The 12,662-nt window shown below is 62.7% G+C and overlaps 1 protein-coding gene across 1 annotated transcript in view; it reads right to left on the minus strand.

Moving 5' to 3' along the window:
* Nucleotides 1–11,436: 11,436 nt before the first annotated feature.
* The window catches only part of SSH1 (slingshot protein phosphatase 1), a 41,239-nt gene continuing 40,013 nt past the window's right edge, over nt 11,437–12,662 (minus strand). The window contains exon 17 of the transcript XR_012765419.1: nt 11,437–12,281. The gene's annotated coding sequence lies outside the window, so the exon portion shown is untranslated. The remainder of the gene's footprint in view (nt 12,282–12,662) is intronic.

Genomic DNA, 12,662 nt, shown 5'->3' on the forward strand with positions numbered 1-12,662 from the left:
TATTTGTAGGCATTTCTAAGGTCCCCTCTCAGCCTTCTCCTCGCCAGGCTGAAGCACCACCCAACAGCCTCGGGAAGAACCCAAGGAAGGGTTTCAGCATCCGCCTGCCAAGAGAGCGATGCACAGAGGACGCAAAGTGAAACTCGTCCTGAGAAACCCAATCGAAACCCAGTCCTGCCCGTAACCGCCGCCGGAGCGGTGGGCAGCCGGTCCCCGCCGTCACCGTGGGGACGGATGCTGGCGGTGGCCGCAGAAGGAGGCGATCGATACCGGCTGGGTCTTCCTTAAACGTTTGGATGGAAATGCTCCGCGGATCGCTGGGATCCTGACCGGGATTAACGCGTCGTTTGCGGCGCGAGAGCCCGGCGCACGAGGTGACGAAGAAAGGACGCGGGTTTCAGGCTGAAGCCTTCGACGACGGAAGGAGAGGCTGAGGTTTTCCACGCGCTCTTTGGCTCTGCTGTGAACAGCAACCTTCACCACTCCAGCTGAATAAAATCGTTCTAACAAACAGTACTTTAATTACAGCCAGAGCGGTGTAAGCCTAACAGCTCCTCAAAATACATCACAAATGCTAATTTTTGTAAAGGAAAACACCCTGTTACCAAACCCTTGCAGCCTCAAGGAACCGCACAGCAAAGTCTGCCCTTCTGCTTTCTCAGTACCAACACGCCCGATCGTTAAAATTTGCAGAAAACATTCCGAATTTATTCAAAAAAGGCATTTCTCTGGCTTTACCCACCCCAGGCATTTCGCCCTCCGCCGCCTCGGCGCGCGATGGCTGCGGGCAGCCCGTCTCACGGCCTTTATACGGCAACGGCGCTGTGCCCGCAGGCTCCACCTCCAAAACTTATCTCAGCGGCTAAATTTAGCTGGCTTGCAAACACGCCCCGACCCCATCGCGACCATAAACCCCGCCGGTTTGTCCCCACGACGACCCCAACGTGCCTTCGGAGCAGCCCGCCTGGCCAGCGCGCTGTCGGGAGATGGAAAAGGTGAATTCAGGAGCGGCGAAAGGTGCTCGAGTGTGGCTCCCTGGTGCGCCGCTTGGCACGGCCGGGAAATCACTGCGCTCACGGCATGGTATGGGGTGAATTCGTTGCAGAATCGGGACTAAAAACCCCTCAAAAGCACGAGTCCGCGCCAGTCCCCTCGCCTGACGCTGCGTGGGCTTCCTGCCAAAAAGGATGGGTCAAGGGGGAACGGCTCTGAACTAACAGAGGGCAGAATTAGATGAGATATTAGGAAGAAATTCTTCACCATGAGGGTGGTGAGACACTGGCCCAGGTTGCCCAGAGAAGCTGTGGCTGCCCCCTCCCTGGCAGGGCTCAAGGCCAGGTTGGATGGAGCTCTGAGCACCCTGGGCTGGGGGACGAGGTCCCTGCTCATGGCAGGGGGGTTGGAACGCATTGATCTTCAAGGTCCCTTCCAACCCAAACCATTCTATGATTCTAAAAACCCGGCAGTTTAAGCCATCCGAGCGAGATGTTAGAAGGTGACCATGGAAGGAGTGCTGTCTGCTGGGGGACTTCGCCAGGACCCGAGCACGGCTCTGGGGGGGGGGACAGGCACGGACACCCGAGGCACTGCTTTCTGGGAGAGATTTTGTTGGGTTCTTTGGGCTGCAGCCGGGGTTACGCAACTCGGCGTCGCCAACCGCCGGCAAACCCGGTCGCTCGGAAGCGGGAAAGGGACTTGCTGGAAGCGTTTGTCCCAAACAGTTCAATTTGCTGAAATCCTCATTGCTCAATATATTCTGAAGGCAGGGAAGCGGCCTGCGGAGGGTTCAGAGAGATCAGCGATTTCCAGTCCAGTTATTTTGCAGCTTAACTTCTAAAAGTCACGCAAAATACGCCGGACGTGACAGTCGGTGCTTGGGTCCTTGTGTTGCTGGTATCCAAGTTACGGAGCCTCGCGAGGACGTTTGTGTCCACTACTTCTCCATTGATTTCTTGAGGCTTTTTGATTTATTATCGCATTCGAATAACTTCACAGGCAGCACTAGGTGCTCCCACCTGGAAGCTGTGTGTTTTTACATCTCTTCCTCTACGGCTCTCGTGATTTCGAGACGCCAGGCCAGAGTCGGCAGCACCGAGAGGAGCTGCTCCCATCAAAACCGGTGAGGCGGTCTCACGTTTTGCTCGACATTACTGCAACGTGGGGCTTTTTTTATGCGGGGAGATCCGAGCTGATTGCAATGAAAAAAATACCAAACCCAAGACTTTTTCTGCGGGCGGGATAGCATCAGATTTACCCTTTCTGCCTTGTTTTCTCCGTGTCCGCTGGGCGCATGTGGAACGGCCAGCGTAGCTTTACCACACCGCTTACAGGCCTGGTCTGTAAGCGACGTTTCAACGTTCATCCAACGCTCAGCAGCTGCCAAGGCAAAATCGTGCCAGCAGCCGCCGCGGAACGGCTCTCGGTTCTGTCTCGGGGACGGGATGACGTGTTCTGCCCCGGGACGCGTCGCCCCACGCGGATCCGCTCCCCAGATCCAGCCGAGCGTCCGTCTGGAGAGAGAGCAAAATCCGTTTGGTCTGGCCGTGTTCAGCCCTCGGCCAGAAAGGGGAGCTCTGGAATTATGGAAGGAAGATAAGGAGAGCAAGACGTCCCATCAGGTTATGGAAAATCCCAGCCGGGAAGGGAGCAGCGAGTGCACCGGAGCACGCGGACGGGGAGGAGAGGGGAATCGGCGACTCGAAGCAGCGGGTCGGGAGGCAGCACCCCTCGGCTTCACCCCTGGCTCTGCGTCGGGCGAGTCCCCGCTCTCCCTCCGGGCCCCGCGAGTGGGGGTCCGACCGCAAGCCCCCTCCCCGGCAGCGCGGCGAGGGGAAGGTGCGGGGCATCACCAGTAACGAGCAGCCAGCGTTAGGTCAGGCTGCGCATTCACAGCGTACGCCGCTGTCGTCAGTGATTTAAAACGCACCTCATAAAGCACATTTATTGCCCCACGCGCCCACTCTCACGCGCGGGGTGGGCAGTGGTGCGGGTGGGATGCACGGCCCCGCCGACCCGCCTACGGGAACGGCACGGAAACACGCGCTGCCCGCAGTCCTCACAGCGAAAGGAAATCTCTAAATTCATTTTGAGCGAGCCTATTCATTGGTTTTTCTTCTCCATCATTGCGCAGGACCGTGAAATCCATTTTTCTTTCTTTTTTTTTTTTTCCCCCCCATTTTTGCAATAAAGGAGAGGTGGTCCCGACACCTAATTAAAACGTTGGGACACCAAATAAAAACGAAGCAATTAGTTGCAACAGATGGGATTTTCTTTTGTTGCTACCTCCACTACACCAAACGACGAACTGGGAAGAGAGAGACAAGAAAGCAGAACACAAAAAAAGCAAAAAAAAACCCAGCAAAAAGCAAGCTGTATTTTATTCACAACACGAATATCCTGGGGTTGGCGCTTCCTATCATTCTGAACAGCAGAAACAAATCGGCCGGGCGCCGGGTACCGAGCAGGGGCTTGGGGCAGGGAGCGGCACGGCGAGGCTTGGCGCTGCGGCTCCTGTCGCGCTCCGTCTGACACTTAGCGCGCACCCTAGTCTCGTCCTCCTTATTCAACCAGTTTGGAATCCTTTTGCCATCTCGTTCTGTTTCTCTCCCTGCTGTCTAGGATCAAGTTGGACCAAAGGCGCTGGAAAAATCAGAGGTATAAGAGAGGAATCACATAGTGGTACAGACACGCGAGATGCTCATGTTCGGCTGGGCAGGACGAGCTTTGGGAAGACCCCTCTTCAGAACCAGATTTAAAAAAAAAAACCCAAACCAGGCTATGCCACAGTCAGAGCAAAACCAGAAGCTGTTCCTACGCTTCTTTATTGCAACGCTTTCAGGGTTTGGTGCTGAAATAGATGGTCCCGACCCTCCCTCCCTCTTTCTTCTGAGGAACGGGCAGGTGAATGTCTGTCAGGAGGGATTTGGGGGTGGCCAGCATCACCTTGGGGATGGAGCGGGTTTCTTGTCATCCCCTCTAACCCGTCAGGAGGGATTTGGGGGTGGCCAGCATCGCCTCGGGGACGGAGCAGGGTTTCTTGTCATCCTCCTTAACCCGTCAGGAGGGATTTGGGGGTGGCCAGCATCGCCTCGGGGACGGAGCGGGGTTTCTTGTCATCCCCTCTAACCCGTCAGGAGGGATTTGGGGGTGGCCAGCATCGCCTCGGGGATGGAGCGGGGTTTCTTGTCGTCCTCTCTAACCCGTCAGGAGGGATTTGGGGGTGGCCAGCATCGCCTCGGGGACGGAGCGGGGTTTCTTGTCGTCCCCTCTAACCCTTTCCCCTGTACCACCGCCTGCCGTGGGCTCCTGCTCCTCCTCTTCCCCGCAAAGGACACGTGCCGAGGAAAGCATCCCTCTGCCCGAGCCAGCCGGTGGGAACACGCCGCGTCAGCCACGCCGTCCCACCCCAGAAACCTCCCGGTCGAGGGGGAGCGGGGTGACGGCGCGGACCCCGACACCCCGGCCACACCGGCACCGCTGCGCCCGCAGAGCCCGGTCTCTCAGACGGCCGAGAGCTCGCCCTGCTAAACGTTTCCCAGCCCTGTTTCTTTACATCGTGAGAATGGTAACGCCTCTTCAGCTGCTTCCGGAGAGGACAGGATCTATTCTGCACCGCTGCAGGCTTTTTGTCACCGCGGACACGGACGCGAGCTCACGCGTGTTCGGATCTCTGACCTGGTTTCATCACTTCTGTGCATGAGGGCAACGGGCAGCACAACGTACCGAGCGCCGTGGGATCATCACACCTATTTTTTTGAGTAAATGTACCGCTCGGTTCAAAGCTAGCGTAGATTTCCTGTGCCTTAAAGCATTTATTTTCCCTTATAAGGCAATCCACAACTGCAGATTGTCGGTCAACAGAAGATGTGAGTTAACCAGCACGGCTCTGAGGTGTCCCTGCAGGATCCAAACGCTCCGACAGGCGCTCAGCTCTAACCTCTCCCCGGCGCTGCCTGTTCTACCGGTAAAGTCGCAACAAAGTCCATTTACCCATCATTTTTCAGCAAAAGGGTTTCCAGGTTGATATCGTGCTCCTGAAAGGCTTACTCAGCTAAGTGACGGTGTGGGAGGAAAAGAACCGAAGGAAAACGCCGCCTCCTTTTTTTTAGCCATGGCTAAAATCAAATTACATCGGCTCACCCGACGCCTAAAGAGACAGAGGCAAAGAGTCCCGCGTGCCAGCGGCAGAAAGTCTCCCGGGGTGCTTCTGCGCTCTGCTCACGAAAAGCCGTACAGCACTACTGGATGTTCTACTGATTTACACACAGGAGAGGCTTAAAAAGCAAATCCCTTTCCCACGAAACCCTTTCCCCGCCAGCAGAACTTTTACCGGGCGCCGCGCATCGGCGCCCGGTTTGGGCCTTGCCTCGTTAGGACCGCGGCTCGCTGCCCGTGCCCCGGCGCGTCCGCTCCGCCGCTCGGCTACGACAAGGCAGGGGTTTTCCTGACAAGCCCCCCGGCCGCCGCGTTCCCACCTCCCTCGGCCCCAGCCCCTGCCGGCAGCGAGCCCCGGCTCCCCGCGGCGTGGGAGCCATCACGCCTCACCTTTTTTGGCAGCGCTGGGCGATGGCGTCGCTGCCTTCCCTTCCGCCGCCTTGGGCTTCTCGAAGGTTTTCTTCGCGTCGGCGACTTTCAGCACTTTCTCATCCTCCTGGCTCTTCGTCCCCTTCTGCTCGGGCTCCTCCGAGCCCTCTCCTCCCGCAGTCCAGCCTCCGGCTCGCTGCTCAGCGCCGGCAGCTGCCCAGGGCTCCTTGGCAAGCTTCGCCGCCTCGCCACGGGGCTCCAGCAACGCCTCCGTCATCGCCACCGTCCTGCTCATACTCAAAGCCAGGCTCTCTTTGCTGTGGGACCTGACCGGAGGGGCCGGCGGGGTTTTTTTCGGGCTGTACGAACCGAGCATCCCCGCATCGGCTTCCCCTCCGAGCCGTTCCCTGCCCTCGAGGAGCATCGCCGCGTCTCCAGCCGCCGAAGCGTAGTTTGCGACTGCGGAGACCGTTCTCTCCAGGCTCTTCGCTACCTGCTTGTCTGGCTCGGGCTTCCTGGCCGGATCCTCCTTGCCGGCATGGCCGTTCTGCCAAAGGTCCGGAGCGCCGTCGGGCTGGGGGACGAAGCTCACCGCCTGCCTGAAGCTTTCCGCCGCCTTGCCGCTCTCCCTGGGGCCGTAGGAAGCAGCTGCCGCCGCCTCCTGCTTGCTCTGCAGGATGTAGTCCATGAGCAAGGCGTTGCGCTCGAAGCTGTCCGACCTGACGGGGACGCTCGGCTTGTTCCCCTCCGAGGGAGAGTTCAGGGTCAGTCTGCTCACTTGCCTGCTCTCTGCGCTGCTCTCGGAGTCCGAACGGCTCATCCTCCTCCTCAGCCCTCCCGGCAGAGCGTTCAGCCTGGTGGGGCTCGCGCTTGCCGCCTTCCCGTCGCCCGGGTAGCCCTCCCGAGCCGCGGGCGCCTCGTACTCCATCGCTTCCCACTCCTCCTCCGGCTCCGCTTCTGCCTCCTCCAGCAGGCGCCGGTACTCGCTCTCCTCCAGCCTGTAGACCACCGGCCTCACCGTCCTGCCCGTGCCCGCTCGCCCGTGCCCCACCTCCATCTCGTACACCTTCGGAGGGGCTTCTCCCTCCCGCCGTCTCCCGCACCCCTCCGGCTTCTCGGCAGGGGCCGGCGCCTTGCTCCGGGGCTCGGGGACGTCGCCCCTCTCCAGCCCCTCTCCCAGGCCCTCCCGGCCGAGCTGCAGCGGGGCGGAATCCTCGCGCGTCCCCGCCGAGCTCCCCCTCGCCTTGCTTGTGTCATCCCGTAAATATCCACGGCACTGCCAGGCGGACGCTTCCATGGCCGGGGGCTCGCTCGCCGTCAGCTCCCGCTCCAAACACCTCGGAACCGGCCGGCCAAGGTTTCACCCCACCTTTGGGTCTCGGCAGACTTTCGGCGCCGCCTTCTCCTTCCTCCGCTACTGGGAGAGACGGGGGCAGCTTGGAAGGCTCCGTGGCCGGGTCATGTGAATCGGCGTCGTTGAGCCTCATGGCCAGCAGTGACGGGAAGGCGCGCGGGCGCGAGGGAGCCCATCCTCCGCGGCGGGGCTGCGGGCTCCCTCCCGACGCGACAGCTGTCAGACTTGACGCTACGCCGGTCCCTGCCCAAATATCTCCCACCTGAAGAGCGGCACCAGCACCACGCAGCTTCTCCCGTGCTGCTCCACAGCGCTTCACGGGCAGGACTTGGTGCCCAGGGGCATCTCTCCCCGGGGACTCTCCTCCTGTCCCCAACCTGCTGCAGCGACCCTCCCGGGCTTCCCTCCGATCTCGCTGCTCCCAGGGGGATTTACGGCCGGGTCCCTCCGTCCCACGGTGAGCTCGGGAAGCCGCGGCCGTGGCCCTCGCCGTGCGCCCGACGGGCACGGAGCGTCTCCGCTGCGCTCCTTCCTTGGAAGCGACGCGCAGCCTTGGGCCACGTCCCGGGGGAGGGAGAGAGACCGCCCGCCCGCAGCAGCGGGGCAGAGCCGGGCGGCTGGAACGGGCCGCGGGAATGTGTTATTGCTACGGGGATTGCTGCGACGCGGAAAAAAAAAAATAATCTACCCGAGATAAACAGAGCAGCCCGACGGCAGCCTCAGAACCAAGTTTCCCTTAGGAGACTCCAACACACAACTTCTCAGAAATCCCGATCGACGCCCCGCGCGTTGCTCTAAACAACTCGTTCCCCCCCTTCGGCTGGTCCTCCTGCCAAACGGGCTCCGGGAGGAGGGGAGCCGGGGGGCTCGGCTCCGTGCGTACGCAGCGGGATGCCTGGCATGGCAGCGAGCCATGGCGGCCGCCGCGCTCCCACCCCGGCAGCTCTTCCCCAGCGCTTTGCCTTTTATGGTGCACGAGGAGCCCGAGCCGGGGGAGCATCCCGGGGCGGGATGCAGGGAAACACCTAGATGGTTCCTGGCAGGACGCGGGGAGCTGCCGGGAGTTTGCCAACAGCCCCCAGCGACCCCCAGCCCCGGGCAGAAGGCATCCCCGACACCCAGCGGGGCTGGAAAATCCTCCCAGGGCCTCACCGGGAGCCCCCCGAGCACAGCCAGCAAGCTCAGCGCCTGGACCACGGCCTCTCGTGATGCCACCACCCCGTCCCCCGCGCCACGAGCCACCTCGGCAGCAAGACGGCCACCGGCGAGGGCCGATGGTTGTCCCAGCCCTCACCGGCCCGGGAGCCAGCCAGGCCCCTCGCAGGGACAGGGTTTTTTATCAGCGCGCGTCCGGAGCGGCTCTGCAGCGAGACAACACGCCGTCTGCTACCGCTGGAAGCTGTAACCCCCTGCCGAGGCTGCCCAAAGCAAACAGAGGCGCTTCCCAGCGGGACCGGGGCCGGCGGCCGGGCTCCGAGCCGTGCCAGGAGCCGGCGATGCTCCCTGCGGATGCCGGCACGGGGCGGGGGGGACCTCGCCGCACCGATCCCGCCAGGTAGCGACAGTTGTGCGAGTGATGAATTTTAAAGCCGAGTCACCTCCCCGTGGGGTGAGCGCGCCAGATTCCGGCACAGTGATCTGATCAATAAATCAGGGATTTTCCCCCCCTTGAGCCGACGCCAAAGCTAAACCCATTCTGGGTTTCTCGCAGACCACCACGATTCGGGGATTTTGATTTTTTCAGCTTGCCCTCTGCGGGGATCGTGGAGCCCGGGGCTGGCGTGGAAGCTGGCTCGGCGGCCCGTGGGTCGGTTTGTCGTCGGGAAAGGGGTCGGTGTCACCTCCAGCCCCCCAAAGGGGCAACGAGCCCCGTCGCCCCGAGCCGGAGGCCAAGCCCAGAAGGAGCCAAGGAGCAGCAGACCCCAGGCCGGGCTCTGCACCGCTTCCCTGCGAGCTGCTGACGAAACCCTCGGCAAAGCCGGACAGGGAAGCAACGCGGTTTCTGCTCCTGAACCCTCTGCATAAAAGGAAATGGCAGCTGCAGCCGCGTCGCCGCTGCCCCGTCCCTCGAAGCGGGGAGGAAGAGACTTTTAGGGAAGTCACAACAGCGAGGGCCGAGGCTGGAACGAACCCACGCAGCTCCTCAGCGAAGGCGCGGAGCGGCTGCCGTCAGCGCGGCGCGCATGTGGGCGTGGGTGCATGCGCCGAGGACCTGCCGCCGGCGGTACCCCGACACAGCCCGCTGGCAGCCATCGTCCCCATCCACCGCGGGACCCGCTCGCACCCCGACTCGCAGCTTCTGCCTCGAAAAGCCTTCACACGGAGGCCGGCGGGGCTGTCCGGCCGCGGCCCGGCGTGAGCGGTCACGGCGGCATCACGCGGGGCCGCAGGCAGCTGCAGCTCCTGGCCGCAGCCGGTGTTGGAGCCCAGCGGTGGCTCTTTGCGTCCCTCCCGTTGCTTCTCTGCGCCATCGCTTCGCTCACGAAACCCAGCCCGGCTCACCCGCCGAGCCGAGCCTCTCGCCCCAGTAACACCATTACGGCACCTGCCCCGCGGTCACCCAGCCCCAGCATGAGACTGGGAAACGCTGGGAGGGAACCATCCTCCTCCTCCTTCCACCCGGGGCAGGGCAGGGGTCAGAGGGTCCTTGGGGACATCGGCTCCTTTCCGACCCCTGCTTGGGGCCGGATCCAGCGTCTTCCCCCCGCCCCGGGTCCCAACCAGGAGGGCACCCAGTGGGCGATCTGCCCGCAGAGGTTCTGCGCTCAGACATCTCCTCTCGCCAGCGAGGCTCTAAATAAACCCGCGTTGCTCCAGATGTTGCCCGGCTTCGCCATAGCAACATCACAACAGGACGCGACGCTCGGCCGTAGCGAGAACCGCTCCGTCAAGAAACAACTTTCGATCATAACGGGAGCAGAAAAAGCCACCCGAACTCACCTCCCACGACACGAACCTGCCACGGGCTACGGCGGGGAGCTCCCCGTCCTCGGGGAGCCGCGAGCAGCCGGGAGCAGCGTCCAGGGAATCCGCCCCGGTCAGCGGGAATCAGATGAGCCCGGCGTGGCGTTGGCCAAGGGATGGACTCTGTCCCAGGACCTCAAAGCCCGCTCCAGTGAGAAAGCCCCAGACCGGAGCCTCCGCGGCTCCCGGCTCTGCCGCGGCGCCGGGAAGAGTTAACCCCGGGGCGTAAAAGCTGCGTGGGCACAGCACGCTCGCTCCCGCTGCTTTCCGTCGCGTGTCATCGCGGCGGCACGCCGCGGCGGCTCGCGGGAGGCCCGGACGCGGAGCCAAGCGCTCCGAGCGGGGCGGCCCAGCCCGGGGGCTCCGTCCTCAGCCGGGGCAGAGGCCGGATCCAGCTCCCGATGCTCAGCTCCCGCAGCCGGCACCGGCCACGCAGCGGCAGAGCCGCTCGGTGCCCTGCTCCCAGCCCGGCGGGGAGGGCCACGCTCCCAGCGGAGCTGCACCCAGGGGTGAGGAGAGGACCGGAACCCACGCAGGGGAGCCCAGGGCTCCATCGGGCACAGGTTATTTTCCCAGCTGGTGAACTGCTGCCCACAAAGCCACGAGTGCAGCCCGGCGAGTTTGTGGCCTGACGAGCTGGCAAATTAACATCACCAAATTAGCAGCAAGCGCCGGTTCCTGCCCAGCTCCGGTGGCCGGGCCCGGCGAGGGGGCTGCGGCTCCCCGGGTGCCGGCAGGAAATCACGCTTTGCCGCGTGATGGGTGACAGACAGCTGCCAGCTCCAAGCTGAATCAACCCCCCCAAAAAAAACCCTAAAAAGCAAGTATTTCTGGTGGGGGTTAACGACTCTTTGAGGCAATTAGCTGAAGAGCATCCCCTACCCTGCCAAGGTAACACTGACACGTTCCTCCCCGAAGCAGCTCCGAGAGCGAGAACGATCCCAGGCAGGAACGCGACTCCTCGCCGGCGCGCGAGACCGATCCTCGCTGTTTGGCTTTAAAGGCAAAATTTGGTGAATGCCCGGGACGGGCTGCTCCCACCTCGGGCGGATCGTGGGGCGGCAGCGCCGCAAGCGCAGGACTCGGCTCCTCGGCTTCGCACCGGGGCTCTGCTCCTCGGCGCAGGTCAGCGGGAGCTGAACGGCCCGCGTCGCTGCGGCGGCACCCGGCCCCTCTCCAAGGACGCGCTGCTCCGCAGGGAGGGCTCAGCACCGCGCAGGCGTCGCGTTCGCACGCGCGGCCGCCCCGCTGCCGGGGAGCTTCCCCTTCCACCCAGCCCGCGGTCTCTGCGGAGAGGCCAGGTGGAGGATTACGGATTTCAGTTCTGCCTCTAGGAACCAAACATCTTTCCATTTGGTTCCCTTTTCCCCTTAAAAACCCTGCAAGCGAGGCCGTGCCGTGGACACGACCGCGAGGGACCGAGGCGTCTCCCGACCCGGCCCTCCGGCGCGGCAGGGAACAGCCGGGACCCCCCGATACGCGCCCGTCGCCTCCTTTTTCGTCCCCCCCTGCGGCCGGGCTGCTCCTTCCCCACCGCCAAAAACGCTGCGAAGCTCAGGCGTAGAAGGAAAACAAAACAAGTTTATTTTTCTCACAAGAAGCACATAAAATATACAGTACGTTTTTACAAACAAAAGTAAAAAAAAAAAAAGTGCATTATGCGTCCCCTACCGCGACCGTACAGTACGAAAGATACTGCATATTTAAATACAAAACCAGAATTAAGAAATACCATAAAATAAAAAGGAACATTGTTATCACGGAGTACAGCAACGCACTGGGCAGCCACACGCTCCTCACCCAGCCCCGCTCGCCGTGGCGGCACCAGGACGGCCCCCGCCAGCAGAGCCCGGCACAGCGCGGGCGACGCCGGGACGCGGCCGACCGGACGCCGCACGGACCCGCAACGCCTGGGCTGGGAATAAGGTGCCGTTTTTGTGCGTTTCGGGTTTTCTGGCTGGGGTTGGACTCACGCCCGGTGATCGGCCGAGCCCGGCGCGGCCGGCCGGCGGTGGGACGTCTCCCTGGCCACCCCCCCGCCGAGGCCGCGCGGCCCGTCTGCGGAAGCAGCGACGGTCTCACTGCCGCCGGCAACACCAAAAGCACCAAAAAAACCCCCAAAATGAACAGCCAACAGCAGGGTTTAACAGCTCAGCACAAATACACGGTATTTGTAAACGATGATTAAGGCACTCCATCGGAAAAGGACACGGACGATGCCTGGGAGAGGACGAACGCGCCTACCCGCTCAGGTGACACATCCCCGGGAGTCCACGCGCCGCCGCTTTGGCCACGGACACCTCCCGAACGGCACAGCAGCCACGGCGGCCGTGAGACCGGCTCTATCCCGACAGCGTCGCGACGACGCGGCGGTGGGGTCGGTGCAGCGAGGGCCGGGTCCGCAGAGCAGAGGTTCGTCCGCAGCAGAGCGTGGCAGGCACTCAAGAAAACAGGAAGGAAATACATACGCTCGCTTGCATCAGTGAACGGAATTTTTCTGAGTTTGTTCAAATCCGACCCCCCCTCGTGTCCCCCCTGGCCGGGCAGCGGTGGGGAGCGGCTGCGGCGCTGGGAAAGGTGCCGGCGTTACGCGCGGCGGCGAAGAACAACCGCGCCAACGGCCCTCGAGCCGAGGCCGACGCTGAGCCTGCGGCGGGACGAAAGCCGAGCGCGGCGCGGCGAGGGCAGAGGTCGGTGGGGAGGGGGCTGCCCCTGCCGCCTGCCCCCTCCCACTGACCCAAACCCGGCTGGGAGCACGGGTGGGAAAAATGATGCCAGACCTGGAGCTGCACAGGCACCCGCGGGCGCCGGCGCGGGGAGA

This window comes from Opisthocomus hoazin, chromosome 13, assembly GCF_030867145.1.
Source record: "Opisthocomus hoazin isolate bOpiHoa1 chromosome 13, bOpiHoa1.hap1, whole genome shotgun sequence".
Classification (NCBI taxonomy): Eukaryota; Metazoa; Chordata; class Aves; order Opisthocomiformes; family Opisthocomidae; genus Opisthocomus; species Opisthocomus hoazin.